General features: G+C 42.0%; 1 protein-coding gene and 1 pseudogene across 2 annotated transcripts in view; both read right to left on the bottom strand.

Annotated features, from left to right (window-relative positions):
* LOC129727437 (NADH dehydrogenase [ubiquinone] 1 alpha subcomplex subunit 13) overlaps positions 1 to 15,432 on the bottom strand; it is a 510,282-nt gene that overhangs the window by 239,382 nt on the left and 255,468 nt on the right. The window lies entirely within an intron of this gene.
* Positions 3,047 to 11,069, bottom strand: LOC129728324 (uncharacterized; annotated as a pseudogene).

Genomic DNA, 15,432 nt, shown 5'->3' with positions numbered 1-15,432 from the left:
TCCACCCAATTGGAATGTGATGCAGAAATACCTGTCAATAACACTGGTCGACGAAAGCGAAAAAAATGCTGCCCAAAGCTCGAAATAGTTGTCCTAAAAAAGTTTATAATTTTTTAACCATTCCTGTGAATTTTGGTGCCCCTAGTGTATGCAAAAGAGCGAATTTCTCTATTTCACTGGGTCAGCGCAAATCTGCGCAGGAATAGATAAACAATATTGCGATTTACGATGCCAGAAAGAGAGGCTAGTTAGCCCCAGGTGGGCTCAAGGAATAAAGGAATTCGCTATAAATGTGGCAGAGTAATTGTTCGCCGGATTCGTCACTTCTATGTTGGCTTATGGGAAAACTCCACCAAAATTCACAGGAATGGTTAAAAAGCTATAGGGTAATGGACCCATAAATCGCCCAGTTTATTCAAGACTATTCAGTTGAATGTGATACATTTTGATGTGTTACTTCGACGATGTGCAGTATTTACTGTATAGTGCACAACAAACATTGTGTTGCACATTCGAGTTGCATTACAACCAAAATAAATTTATCTTGTCGTGTTGAAAGGAAATTTCCAAACGGGTGCTCATTCCCAAACTCGACCCCGAAAATCCTAATTTCACCCACCTAACGATCTTTTCTTTCGCCAACCTCTAAATATTACGAAAAAAGCTGTTAAATAGAACAAAACAACATATGCAAAGAAAACCAACTTAATTATTCATTGCAAAAAGTTGGTCAACCGTGAAAAGCATTTATTTTATAACTAACCAGTTGAGTACCTAGTCTTACTCGTGATTCCATGTTAGCTCTTGCTGTTATAAAGGCTTAGAAGTTATTAAGGTCTGGTTGGTTGGGATTCTATACTGCTGTTGGACCATTAATTTGAAACTAGATTGTAAAAAGATCATGTTGTCAATCAAGGGTCGATCTTTAGTTTATCCTTATACAGTCATACCTCGACATAAGGCAACCTCGATATAAAGCAACCTCGATATAACGTAACTCGATATAACGTAACTTTTACCTCGATATAACGTAACTTTTTAAAATGTATTGAAATTGAAATGAATGATACAGCAACTGTTTTTGGGCTACAGATTGCTTCAAAAAAATTTTTGTAGTAAGTTTTGAAATCAATGAAACCAATGCGAAAATTGTCTAAAATGGCCATAAGGAAGGTTTAAAAATACTAATAAGTGATGGGAAATAGGTTTTCACGCATCCTTCAGTAACAATTCACAGTCTTGCATAAATTAAAAATTTTTTTTTTGCTTGTTGAAATTTTCTCTAAATGGGCATAAGAAAGGTTTAAAAATATTGATAGGTGATGGAAAATAGGTTTTCGCGTATCTGTGAGTAACCACCAACAGTCTTGCATCAATTAAAAAAAAAATTCGCTTGTTGAAAATTGTCTTGAATGGGCATGAGAATGGTTTAAAAATACTTATAGGTGATGGGAAATAGGTTTCAAATTCTTGTATCAATTGAAAAAAATATTTATTTTTGCTTCTGAAAATATTTCTAAATGGGCATAACAAAGGTTTAAAAATACTGATAGGTTATGGAAAATAGGTTTTCACGCTTCTTTGAGTAACCATTAACATTCTTGCATAAATTAAAAAAAAAATTCTTTTGCTTTGATATAACGTAACGATAATAAAAATAAAGTTGCCTTATATCGAGGTATGGCTGTATAACTACCGAAAAATACCTGTATCAAGTTTGCACCAGCTATTCGGAGTGATGATGGATCACGTACTCAAATACACCATCATTTTTATATAAAATGATTTCAAAAGCTCTCATCTCTTTCAATCGATGTTCTTGATAAATATTCAATCTAATAATGCACCAGCTCCAGCAACTTTTCCTAACATTCGTTGTTTTGCTTTCGTCTCGATTAGACGCAAATCGTTCATCTCCGTTTGAGTTCGCAAAATAACAATACACGAGTTATCGTACGGGTGTTTTTTTTGTCGATTAGTTTTTGTTCGATATTGCGATATTGCGCGATAACAATAGCCTGCAGTATATCGGCAGAAACATCTTCTGCACACTGGTAGGGGCAGGCTACCCCGCCAGTGATTTGATACGCAGCTGATATATCAGCAAGAATAATTCTCCCGCACCGCTGTTACCCCGCTAGCAGCACGGACCACCATACGATCGAGCGAGTGGAAGTTAAATACAAGTGGCATCTACAAGGTCGCGTGTAGGACACGGCCACTGTGTCACAACTAGTGATGGAAACGAAACGAATATATAATATGATGCAATCATCGTTTAATCTCCACATGTACACATCATGAAGTGTTACAGACCGCGACTAAACTTGAATCCTCTCAACACATAATGAAATGATGATATGGTGCGTAGGTTTCTGGGAGAAAATAAACACATGACTAGACTACATCTGCTCTGAGAAGCGATTCGCTCGTTGCGTTTGTCTCTCCATATACCGGTCGTTAGGGGAACAAAGAATAGCAGCAGAAGAATATCATGTCGCCTGAGCAGCAGCAGAGGTGTGGTGCGGTGAAAAGGAAAGTGTGGGGGAAGGGACTACTTCGGCAGCGGTTGACTTGAGCGAGAGTAGGAGAGCATACCTACATTGTCATTTTCTTTCTTTTTCTGACAAAAAATCTTATTCATGGGTAATAACATAACAAGATCTGATCGCTCTGTGTAACAGAGACGAATAACTTCATATACCGAGTTGTGCACATTGAGAACCATATGTTGTGGTGTACGCTGACGACAAGCAATATATCGTAAAAAGGAAAGCAAAGAGAGTGAACCAACACGGATACTTTGTTATTCGCATACTGACGACGATGTCAACGCATCTTAGGCTTGCTTTATATGTATTCAAAATCGCTAGAGATGATTTTTTTCCATCGCTGGTCACAACACGAAGCTGGATCGTCATTGTTTGTTCTGCGGAGACGCTCGATTAATCCTACTATCAGCCGTGAGGTCGTGACTTAGACGTTCGGTGAAGTATTCACTTTAGAATTTTTATCATTATTATTATTAATATAGAATTTTGACACTTCTCAGCAGATTTGCTGGAAAATTTCACCTACCCCGGGCTATCTGTTATGCCAAAGGGGTTAGGCTCTGTGGATCTCATTAACCAGTTAACTTACATCCTAACGTCGTTTGCTTCGATGGATCAGTTATGATGATTCAGGAACCTTCGAACTGTGTTGCAGGTCCCAAGAATCACCGCTTTTTGGATGTTGGGTAGTTCTCTTCGCAGTTCCAACTCATCAAGAGAGCGCAGTAGAGTACAGGGAACTATTCCAGTGGCGGAGATAATAACTGGAACTATACGCACTTCCTCAAGTTGCCACATCTGCTTCAACTCCTCAGCCAAATCGTGGTACTTCGTTATCTTGGTTGAGAACGTCGACTGAAGATTACGATCTAACGGCACAGCGATATCAATGATGGTTACCCGTTTCATTCTTTTGTCGTAGACCACAATATCAGGGCGATTGGCACGTATGAGGACATCCGTTATGATCTTGCGATCCCAGTACAGTTTGATGCAGCTATTATCCAAAACCGGGTCTGGCAGATATTTGTAGCAGGGCACATACTGGTTCACCAGATCGTGCTTCAGTGCAAGTTGTTGGTGCACAATCTTGGCAACCGCATTATGCCGACCGAGATAGGCTATCTCAGCTAACGCTAGACAGCCTGCGACGACGTGCTCGATCGACTCTCCTACTAAATTGCACTTACGACAGCGGTCTTCTATGTTTTCGTGCAATATATACCTGCGGTAGTTCTTCGTCGCAACGACCCGGTCCTGGATGGCTACCATGAAACTTTCTGTTTCCGAAAAGAGCTCACTTGCACCAGCCACGTATTTGATGCCACTTTATCAATCTGCGCTTGCTCTAACTGATGGGGGAGCGTCCCATGCAATTCCTTCTGCTTCCACGATGCGACCTTCTCTTCTACAGTTTTCAGGTCGCAGTTCAGCTGATATTCCTCCTGCACCAGATGCAGGGCGCTGAATCCATGATCTGCTCGACAAACAGTGCGATAAATATCATGACGGTTCTGGCTCTCTCTGAAATATTGTCGCAACTGCTGGATCTGGGAAACGCATAGCGCTTGGATATCGGTGACACCAATTCCGCCTTCAATACGTGGCAAGGTGACTCTTTCGGTTGCTGATTTTGGGTGGTGCGAACGGTATTTGGTGAGCGACACTCGTAACGCTCGTTCTATCGCCTCCAAATCCGTTTTGGTCCACTTGACCACCCCGAAGCTGTATGTCAACAAGAGCACGGCAAACGTATTTATCGCCTTTATCTTGTTGCCGGCGGAGAGGAGCGAATTCAAAATACTGTTGACACGATGCAAGAACCTACCCTGCAGCTCTTTCTTGATCACCGTGTGGTGAATACCTTTCAGTTGCAGGAATCCAAGGTACTTGTACGATTCACCTTCAACCATACATCGTATCTCCTCTCTCTCGTTGATGCGGAAACTGTCGGCGTCCACCACTTTACCTCGATGGAGGTTGACTAGTCGACATTTATCGATACCAAATCCATACAAATATCGTTGCTGAACGTCGATACCAGCTGCAGTAGAAGTTGCAGTTTCTCTTTAGTTTCCGCAAACAGCTTCAGATCGTCCATGTATAAAGTGTGGGCTACTGTTGTACTCGTTGTCCCACTTTTCAATTGATAGCCATAGCTGCATCGGTTGAGTGCTCTGCTAAGGGGGTTCATTGCAAGGCAAAACCAAAGCGGATTAAAGGTATCGCCTTGGAAAATCCCCCTTCTTATGCTGATAGTTCTGGACCGCAACACCGTTGCCCCGTCGGTAACGTGGAGCGACGTATTCCATCGTCCCATTGCGTGCTGCATCAACCTGATGACGCCATCGTCTATTTTATACAACTCAAGTACCTTGATGAGGTACGGATGGGGTACCGAGTCGTATGCCTTCTTATAGTCGATGTACGCCATGCCAAGGTTTCTCTGTTTCCGGCTTGCCTGACCAACAATAACTGCATCAATGATGACTTGGTCTTTGCAGCCTTGCGTGTTTTTCCGGCAGCCTTTCTGTTCTTCGGTCATCACCTGGTTGGCGTCGCAATGATCCTGTATTTTTCTAGTAATTACCGACGAGAGCACTTTGTACAAGCTTGACACACAGGTTATTGGCCTGTACTTGGCTGGGTCAGCTGTATTACGGTCCTTGGGTAGAAGATAAGTTACCCCTTTAGTGATGAATTCAGGGAGCTCTTGGGGATCTCAGCACCCTGTTGAAACAATCCGCTATGCGCCCATGGACTGTGGAGAACTTTTTATACCAGAAATTGTGCACAAAATCAGGTCCTGGTGCTGCCCAGTTCCTGGTATACCGTGTAGCCTCACGAATATCCTGGGCGGAAACTGCTACAGCGGGCATGCGTTCAATTCCACCACTGTACTCCTCTTCTTCTACCAACCACATCCCGTTGTTATTGTGTTGAGCGGGGTTCTCCCATAAATTGGCCCAAAACTGTGTTACTTCGCCAATCTCAGGGAGTCCCTCGCTGTACTCCGGATTTCTGTTCTGAATGTGATTGTAGAACTCTCGTTCGTTAGTCCTGAACATCCGATTTTGTTATTTCCGCTTCGAACATTCACTATAACGTCGCATCCGTTTAGCAAGAGCACTCAACCGCTGTACGTGGGTGTCGAGGATCTCTGTGAGGTTGGGTTCACTAAGATCACGGAGCTTTGCGGGCTTAACAATTTCAGCTACTTGACGAACCAGCCTTCTTGATCGGTTCCCCCTGGTGTATTGCGTTAACCGACCAATTTTCGCCCGTAGTGATGCAACTCGGGATTCCAATCGTCGCATCCATGCAGGCTTTTGTTTGCTGGGGCGAGTGCGACTTTCGTCGTTACCTTGGGTGCGCAATCCCAGCGTTCTCACGACGGCTACAGCTGCACAATACACCATGCACTGCAGTTCCTCTAGGTTCTGCACGACTTCCGAATACTGTGACAGAATATCCCGGTTAAGGATGCTTACTGCATTCGTCAGCCGGTAGGTATACTGAAGCTTTGGTATCCTGTGTCGGGATAAGGGATCCGTTCCCCGAAACTGTGTAACCGCCACATCCATATGGAAAGCTAGTTCGTCTCGTAGCTGTTGTTCCAGGCTCACTGTTGGTTCTGGAGTAGCCAGCTCTTCTGCTGGCTCCTCTACTGGCATGTCTACGGTTAGATCCAGCCTAACAGAACTCCTTCTCGACATATCGCTCGATCTGTTCCCTGTACTCCAAAGTTCCCTCTGCACTTCCAGCTTGATTGTGTCCAACTCGGCGACTGTGAGCATATTATTCGACAGTATTGCTCGTCGTCGGGTGTACAGCTTGTTCCGATCAAGCTGGGTGGCATATCGTGGGAACCGCTCATTGAACATGTCCAGCATTCTAGACCTGCCAGACATATCCGTCTCCAATCTCGTGCAAACGTAGTGGCAACGAATCACGTACATGTTCATCTCTCTCGTCCACATGATCCGCTGCCGTGGGCGGCCTGCCAAAGTGAGCGACTGACGGCGGTCAGTTGCAGCATCGTTAGCAGGTGCAGCATTGCCTTGGTGATGTCTATCGCTGCCTTGTCTGTATTGCGTATAGTTTACGGGCTGAGCCCGTTGCCTGGAGGGCCACTCTTGCACCTCGTCATCCTCCAGACGCTGGCCGCTCGCTCTGTCCCCCGTTCCAGGACCAGCTCCAGTAGGGGCTCCCTCCACGGGCGATCGCATGGGTCTTCTTCTAGTGAATCGTGTCTATTATTATATTATTAATATTATTATTATTGTTATTATTATAATTATTATTATTATTATTATTATTATTATTATTATTATTATTATTATTATTATTGTTATTATTATTATTATTATTATTATTATTATTATTATTATTATTATTATTATTATTATTATTATTATTATTATTACTATTGTTATTAGTATTAGTGTTACTACCTTTTTTTTATTTTGATCCATTGTAGTTTGAAAAATTGTTTTTAAAATTGAATAGCAACTACTTAACCGCCCCCCCCCCCCCCTTATTCGAATATTTATCGTTTGTGTGCGGTAGAGCGTAACGCTCCCGCAAAATGGACGACATGCAGGTGCAACTATTCCTGGATGTGGAAACAAATGGGGAAGAGATTGAGATCTCCCCCATCAATTCCCCTCTACCTTCCCCGCTACCTAGCCCCGTACTAAGGGTACCGGCAACACGGGTGAAAGCTTACCCAGATGCTTCGAAAGGTCCGTTCGTAATTTACTTCAGGCCCATAAAGAAGCCTCTAAATATTACTCAAATCGACAAGGACCTGGCAAAACAGTTTTCGGACGTAACCGAAATTACAAAGGTCAGACCGAACAAACTGCGAGTTGTTGTGAGTAGCTTGAAGCAAGCAAACGCAATTGCTAGCTACGAGCTCTTCACGAGAAAGTACCGCGTGTACATCCCTGCCAAGGACGTGGAGATCGACGGTGTGGTTACCGAAGGAGCCCTCACGGTCGATGACATTTTGCGTCACGGGGTTGGCTGCTTCAAGAACCCCCTGATTCAAGATGTAAAGATACTGGATGTCAAGCAATTGCATTCAGTATCCATCGAAGAAGGGAAGAAGAAATTCTTCCCTTCGGATTCCTTCCGTGTGACATTCGCCGGATCCGCACTGCCGAACTACATCTCTTTGGACAGGGTTCGTCTGCCTGTACGCCTGTTCGTACCGCGGGTCATGCATTGCCAAAACTGCAAGCAGTTAGGTCATACAGCCACCTACTGCTGCAACAAGGCACGCTGCAGCAAGTGCGGAGGCAATCATGCTGAGACCGCTTGCAGTGAGAATACTGAAAAGTGTCTTTACTGCGAGGGAACTCGGCATGACCTTTCGGCGTGTCCCGCGTACGAACAGCGCGAGGAAAAAATCAAGCGTTCCCTCAAGGAACGATCAAAGCGCTCTTTGGCAGAAATGCTTAAGAGCGCTGAGCCACCCTCGACAGGAAACATCTTTTCCTTTTTGCCAACCGATGAGGGTACATTTGACGATCCCGTCGAAGGGTGTTCTTATGCCATGCCAGAAGGATCTAGGAAGAGGAGATTGATCAACTCTCCTAATCTTTCTCGCAAAGGTCGCAAGATAACCCCTAGCGGAATGACCAATAAGCCAACACAAAAAGCAAACGGTGAAGAAAAACCGAAGCAAGTACCTCCCGGATTTAATTTTAAATTAAACCAGGAGTACCCACCGCTTCCTGGGGCACCAAAAACCCCTCGTGCACCCATTTCTCGATCAGAAGATAAAAAAGAAACAGGGTTCGTAAAATTTTCTGATATTGTGGACTGGATATTTAAAACATTCAACAAAATATTCTTCTTGCCCTTCTTCCTACAGTGAAAACCTTTTAGAAGCAACTAGCAGCAACTTGGCCCCTCATTTCAGCTATCATATCTTTCGATGACTAATACGGCGAAAGAGGTTAGGAATTTTAACACTGTATAACAGTGGAGTTGCAGAAGTATCGTCCCCAAATTCGATCTATTTTCTCATTTGATAAATACATACAATTGTGACGCATTTGCGCTCTGTGAAACCTTTCTCAATTCAAACGATCAACTCAATTTCCACGATTTTAACATTATTCGTCGAGATCGAGACTCACACGGTGGAGGGGTACTTTTAGGGATTAAAAAGTGCTATTCCTTCTGCAGAATCGACCTCCCCTCGATCTCGAATATTGAAGTCGTTGCCATTCAAACGAATATGAAGGTCCTTGGTGTATTTGGCCTTCCGAGAACAAGGCACTATCGATTTGCTCCGAAAGTACGATGTACTGGATAGACAGATGAAGAGCTTGATAAAAGCAAAAAAACGCGGATACTGGCGGCGGTTTGTAAACGCGTTGTCGAGGGAAACAGCGATGAGCATTCTTTGGGATACCGCCAGACGCATGCGGAATCGTAATGTTTCGAATGAGTCCGAGGAGTATTCAGATCGCTGGATACTCAATTTCGCCAAAAAGGTCTGTCCGGACTCTGTCCCCGAGCAGAAGACCTTTCGCGACGCGTTTTTAGTAGCTACGGAAGAGCCTCCATTTTCGATGTTGGAATTTTCAATGGCTCTCCTCTCGTGCAACAATAAAGCTCCAGGGTTGGATAGAATTAAATTCAACTTGTTGAAGAATCTACCCGACTCTGCAAAAAGACGCTTGTTGAACTTGTTCAACAAGTTCCTTGAGCTAAACATTGTTCCGCACGACTGGAGGGAGGTAAAAGTCATTGCTATTCAAAAACCCGGAAAACCCGCCTCTGATCACAATTCTTATAGGCCGATTGCTATGCTCTCTTGCCTCCGGAAATTAATGGAGAAAATGATCCTCTTACGGTTAGACAAATGGGTCGAAACAAATGGTTTACTTTCAGATACTCAATTTGGCTTTCGCCGGGGCAAAGGAACGAACGATTGCCTAGCGTTGCTTTCTACTGAAATTCAACTCGCCTTTGCTCGAAAAGAGCAAATGGCTTCTGCATTCTTGGACATTAGGGGGCTTTTGACTCTGTCTCTGTTGAAGTTTTAACCGAGAAACTTCATTCGCAGGGACTTTCACCAAATCTGAATAATTTTTTGCTCAATTTGTTGTCAGAAAAGCATATGTATTTCTCACACGGTGATTCGACAACTTCCCGAATAAGTTACATGGGTCTTCCCCAGGGCTCATGTTTAAGCCCTCTCTTATATAATGTTTACGTCAATGACATCGATAAATGTCTTACAAATTCATGCACGCTACGGCAACTTGCAGACGATAGCGTTGCAACTGCAGACGATAGCTGCAGACGATAGCGTTGTATCCATTACTGGTAGCGAGGCTAACGATCTGCAAGGACCATTGCAAGATACCTTAGACAATTTGTCTGAATGGGCTCTTAAGCTGGGTATCGAATTCTCTCCGGAGAAAACTGAGCTGGTCGTTTTTTCTAGGAAGCATAACTCAGCTCAGCTGCAGCTCCTACTAACGGGTAAAACAATCACTCAGGTTTTAGTCGCTGAATATCTCGGGGTCTGGTTCGACTCTAAATGCACCTGGGCTTGCCATATTAGGTATCTGACACGAAAATGCCAACAGAGGATTAATTTTCTTCGTACGATTACCGGAACCTGGTGGGGAGCCCACCCAGGAGACCTTCTAAGGCTTTACCAAACAACGATATTGTCTGTAATTGAGTACGGGTGTTTCTGCTTTCGCTCCGCAGCGAACACACATTTGATCAAACTGGAACGAATACAATATCGTTGTTTGCGTATTGCCTTAGGTTGCATGCAGTCGACCCATACGATGAGTCTTGAAGTGCTAGCGGGTATTCTTCCGTTGAAACATCGTTTTTGGAATCTCTCTTACCGGTTGCTAATTCGATGCACGATGAACCCATTAGTAAATGAAAATTTCGAGAGGTTGGTCGACCTTCAATCTCAATCCAGATTTATGACTTTATATTTTGACTATATGGGTCAAGATATTAACCCTTCTTCATACGATTCCTCCAAGGTCACACCTTTAGATACTTCTAATAATGCTATATTCTTCGACACCACCATGGAAGAAGATGTTATTGGTATCCCGGATCAATTGCGACCGCAAGAGATCCCTAAGATTTTTTCCAATAAGTTCAAACTCGTTAGTTGTGATAAAATGTTTTACACTGACGGATCTAATCTAGATGAGTCCACTGGCTTCGGTGTTTTCCGCGAAAATTTTACTGCCTCCTACAAACTCGATGCTCCTACTTCCGTGTACGTCGCAGAACTTGCTGCCATTCAGTACTCTTTTGGGATCATCGAAACCCTGCCCATAGACCACTACTTTATCTTCACAGACAGTCTCAGTGCCATTGAGGCTCTGCGATCGATGAAGACTGTGAAGCACACCCCGTATTTTCTGGGGAAAATACGGCGGTTTTTAAGTGCTTTAACAGATAAAAATTACCGGGTTACCTTAGCGTGGGTCCCTTCCATTCCATCCATCGTTCCATTCCGGGCAATGAAAAGGCTGACGCTTTAGCTAAGGTGGGTGCTATTGATGGCGATATTTATGTAAGACCAATTGCTTATGATGAATTTTATAGCATTTTGCGTCAGAGAACACTCAACAGTTGGCAAGCATCATGGAACTCAGATGAACTGGGACGGTGGCTACATTCCATTTTTCCTAAGGTATCGACGAAAGCATGGTTCAAGGGGTTGGATGTAGGTCGGGACTTCATTCGCGTGATGTCCAGACTTATGTCCAATCACTATACGTTAAACACGCATCACTTTCGTATAGGGCTTGTAGACAGTAATCACTGCGTTTGTGGCGATGGCTACCATGACATCGAGCATGTTGTTTGGTCGTGTACCGAATACTGTGGTGTTAGGTCTGAGCTTATAGATTCCCTACGGGCCCGAGGAAAACAACCGAACGTACCCGTTAGAGACATTCTGGGAAACGGTGATCTCCAGTACATGACACAGCTATACGGGTTTATAAAAAATGCTGGCAATAAAATTTGATTTCTTTTATCTATTTGCTAGAATACAATTTCTGTCACAAACTGAAAAAGAATGATACACCCGGCTGGAGACGCTAAAACGAAGACTCGGCATCTCTATGTTCACGCAGACACCTCAGACCAAAACTGCTCAAATAGAACATCACTGGTTAGCCACGTACAAATGAATACATTTTGTAATATAAAATAGATAAAAACTAAATTGTAACACCCCTCCTCTCACCTTAAATCCCCACTAGCTCGTAGTCGGCCGCGAGATATAAAAAATGTGCCTCTCTCTTTTCCCTGCTAATTTAGAATTAAAAAAAAAATGTTCTTGGCTCAGTTAAACATAAATTGTATCGTGCCGTGTCAAATAAACTATTTAAAAACTAAAAACTTTTCCTAACGTTTTAAAGACTTTCTGCTATCAAATTATCATTATTACATCAAGTAGTGGGAGGTAAAAACAAACGATCGATCAAAGCGAATTTTTAAAGTGTTTCTCCAGAGATATTTTCATGAAAGGCCAAAAGCCACTTCAGATATTCCTGAAATATTTCATTAGTCATCGATTGAAACAACGTTAATTAATGTTGTATGCAGAATACCGGACCGAAAAACGTTGATTCACTCTTCGCAGGCTGAAAATCGCCTTGTCGGTATGCTTGTCATTCTCCTCAGTATGTGGGAAGAGCGGAGAAAAAAATCACCACGCACTTCCCTTTCAGTATGTGCCTGCGTGTAGCAAATGCTTTCACCACTCCTCCACTCCAAAGTGTCTCAACCAACTTACAGAGAGACAAACACACTTCCAACTCACCCGACATCTGATAGAAACAAGAGAGGTGAATCACTCTACAGAGAAAACGCAGAAGTACACCACAGTGTGCACTGGCGAGTAATCCGGAAAGTGAAAAAAAAACCTACTGGGCAAAGGTGTAGTTCTCGTGTTGCTACACCGCGAAAACAATTTCGACCAGAGTGAACATGACCGGCACGAGCAACGCAGTTTTTTTCTCCCAATCTCTTTTCCTCTTCTGCCATGCTCAAGAAACAAACTGTGAAATGCACCGCAGATAGCTCTGCTGTGTAATTATTGTGCGCGATGGCGTTACGTGAGAGAAAGTACACCATAGTTCATTGTCTCGCAAGAGAGAGATTTCAGACTTCACCGCGGCGCCCTCAGGAAACTCAGCAGATAAAAATCGACTGTCGCTCTCTTCTAGCATGTGCGTTGATTTGCTCTTTAGTGTGAGAGCAGTTGTTTTCGCAGTTCAAGATGTTCTCCTGCACTCTAGAGGTTTTCTGAGGAGAAAACACAAGCATGCTTGTCGGGTTTCTAAATGGTGTCGTACACCGAAGTTAAGTTCCTGAGCATAATCTCGATTCTAGAAATATCAATGTAGGAGAATGTTTGAACACCTTTTAGTTTTATTACTGTTTCACAGAAAAAGGAAATCGCGAATTGAATTTCTAAATAACGTTATACATCAATTTTCAATTTCTTAGTGTCAGTTCCAAAAGTACAAATATCGAGGAGTACTTGAGCATTTTCCTCAATTTTACCCAGCCCCCTCAAGCCAGAATCTTGAAAAATCTTAACTTCTTTATCAATTAGGCCTCCATTTTTCCTCACTGGTTCTCCCTTCTTTCGTAAACAATTCTATACCCATCACCTTTATACAAAGTTCACGCATACCGTTTTGGTGGGAATCATTTTAAGCATTCAGCGGTTATGTTGAAATATAGATGCATACAAATCTTGACTTCTATTTAAAAAGATTATATCAAGCCTGTATTGGAAACGTTGTTACTATTTCCACTCAATTGTTTTTGATAAACCGGGCGAAAATTTGGCACACATCATACTACCAAAACGGTGCATAAAACTTCGCCCATGGCGAAATATAGAACCGGGGCAGGTAATGTGACCCGTTTTTTCGCCTCGTAATAATTATTAAAATCTTCAGAAAAATTAATACTTTTGTTAAAAATATAATGAAATCACCGAAATTAACATTCGAGAAGTTTTAAATTCCTATACAGTCATACCTCGGTATAAGAAAACTTTATTTTTATTTTCGTTACGTTATATCGAGTTACGTTATATCGAAGCACGAAAAAAATTATTTTTTTGTTGATGCAAAATTCATTATGGTTACTCAAAAGTGCACAAAAACTTATTACTTAAAATTAACTTAAATTACTTATCACTTAAAAGTATAAATAAACCTGTCTTATGTCCCTTTAAGACAATTTTCGTAGACCAACATAACCAGCCACAAAACATTGAAAAAATAAATGTCAATTTTACCCCATTTTACGGCACTTATTAGTTTCAAAACTTACTTAAAACATTTATTCTGAACATTATACACCCCAAGAATAATTGTTGTACTTTAATTTTGGGAAATTGAAAAAAGTTACGTTATATCGAGGTAAAAGTTACGTTATATCGAGTTACGTTATATCGAGGTTGCCCTATATCGAGGTATGACTGTATATTATAAAATATGCTCATAGTTTGTATTACATTTCCGGTTAGAAATATTTAGCACGCGTTTCTGAAAACCAAAAAAAAACAGTCTAACTAAAAGACGCTATATTGATAGCTCGTAGAATAGTAAAATATTATAATCAATAATCACGTACCGGCATTATAAGTTTATTTGCTTTTGAACATTCAAAAGCATTAATATCGAAAGGATCCATAGGAGGACGAAATATTGTGCCCGGGCGAAACATGGTTCGTCTACCCTAATCTTTAATTTTTAAATCTGTGTTGTATAGAATATTCAAAACGATTGACCATTAAATCATTCCGAAACGATTTCAACAAGTCGAAGTTGTATGTGCAATCACTATGAGTTCTCTTGAAACCATTTAGATTATTTATTTATTAATGTGCTCTTCGATTTTAATTTCTCTCGAATGCTTCTTAATTAAAATTAAGATAAAACTGTCTTCGTGTTATTTGACGCACGAATCTTGGAAGTTCCACCTGTACGTTAACTTGCACTCACTCCAGGTAGGCGAATGCCAAATGAAGGTGGATGGCGAATAAACGCCATCAAACGTACTCCCCGCATGCCTAAGTGCGTGCAGCTCATCGCGCCGGTTTCGAAACCAATTTGACATGCCACCGCGATGCAGTGATGAAAAATCTTTAATGCATTTGCGAAAACCAGTTTGTGGGGTGGCATTTTCCCCGCCGGTGGTTGAAAATTCGCGCGCATTTCTGTGTGTCTGCACACTAACTTGCATAACCTATGCCACGAGCCGTTAACTGCTCGGATCGGCCAAACGAAAAACTGATTCTATTTGCGGCTCAGGTCACCAAACCGGCAGCGAAGAACGCTCCAGACTGTGCGTTATTTGTTGCTATCGTCGCTGGTTTGCGACGCCGTTGAAATGCCAATCCATACTCACGTACGAAAGCCTAGGTATGTGCGGTCGATTATCAACGACAAGTGAGACGATGCAAACCAACCCGTCTGTTCCTGATTAAAAACGTAGGAAAAATGCTAGCGATTACAGTTCGCGGCATTAACCCTTAAATGCGCACGACGTTAAAAAATCATCTAAAAACATAAAATCTTTGTTTAACAGGTTAACCGCTCTAAAACTAACCAATATGCATAAAAAAATTGAAAGATTTACTTTTTAATGTGCAAATATTATCATGTTGTTTTTAAACAACACTGTGACTTTTTCGCAGAATCAAGTCGAAACAATTACTTTTGTTATCAGTAACTTTAAAATTGACCTTTTGTTAGTATAATTACTAATAATTCAGACATTTCCACTAATCACTAACCTTATTTTAAAATTTATTTACAAAGACAGTCAGCACCAGTCGGGA

This window comes from Wyeomyia smithii, chromosome 3 (assembly GCF_029784165.1).
Source record: "Wyeomyia smithii strain HCP4-BCI-WySm-NY-G18 chromosome 3, ASM2978416v1, whole genome shotgun sequence".
NCBI lineage: Eukaryota > Metazoa > Arthropoda > Insecta > Diptera > Culicidae > Wyeomyia > Wyeomyia smithii.
This window is presented reverse-complemented; position numbering and strand designations above follow the sequence as displayed.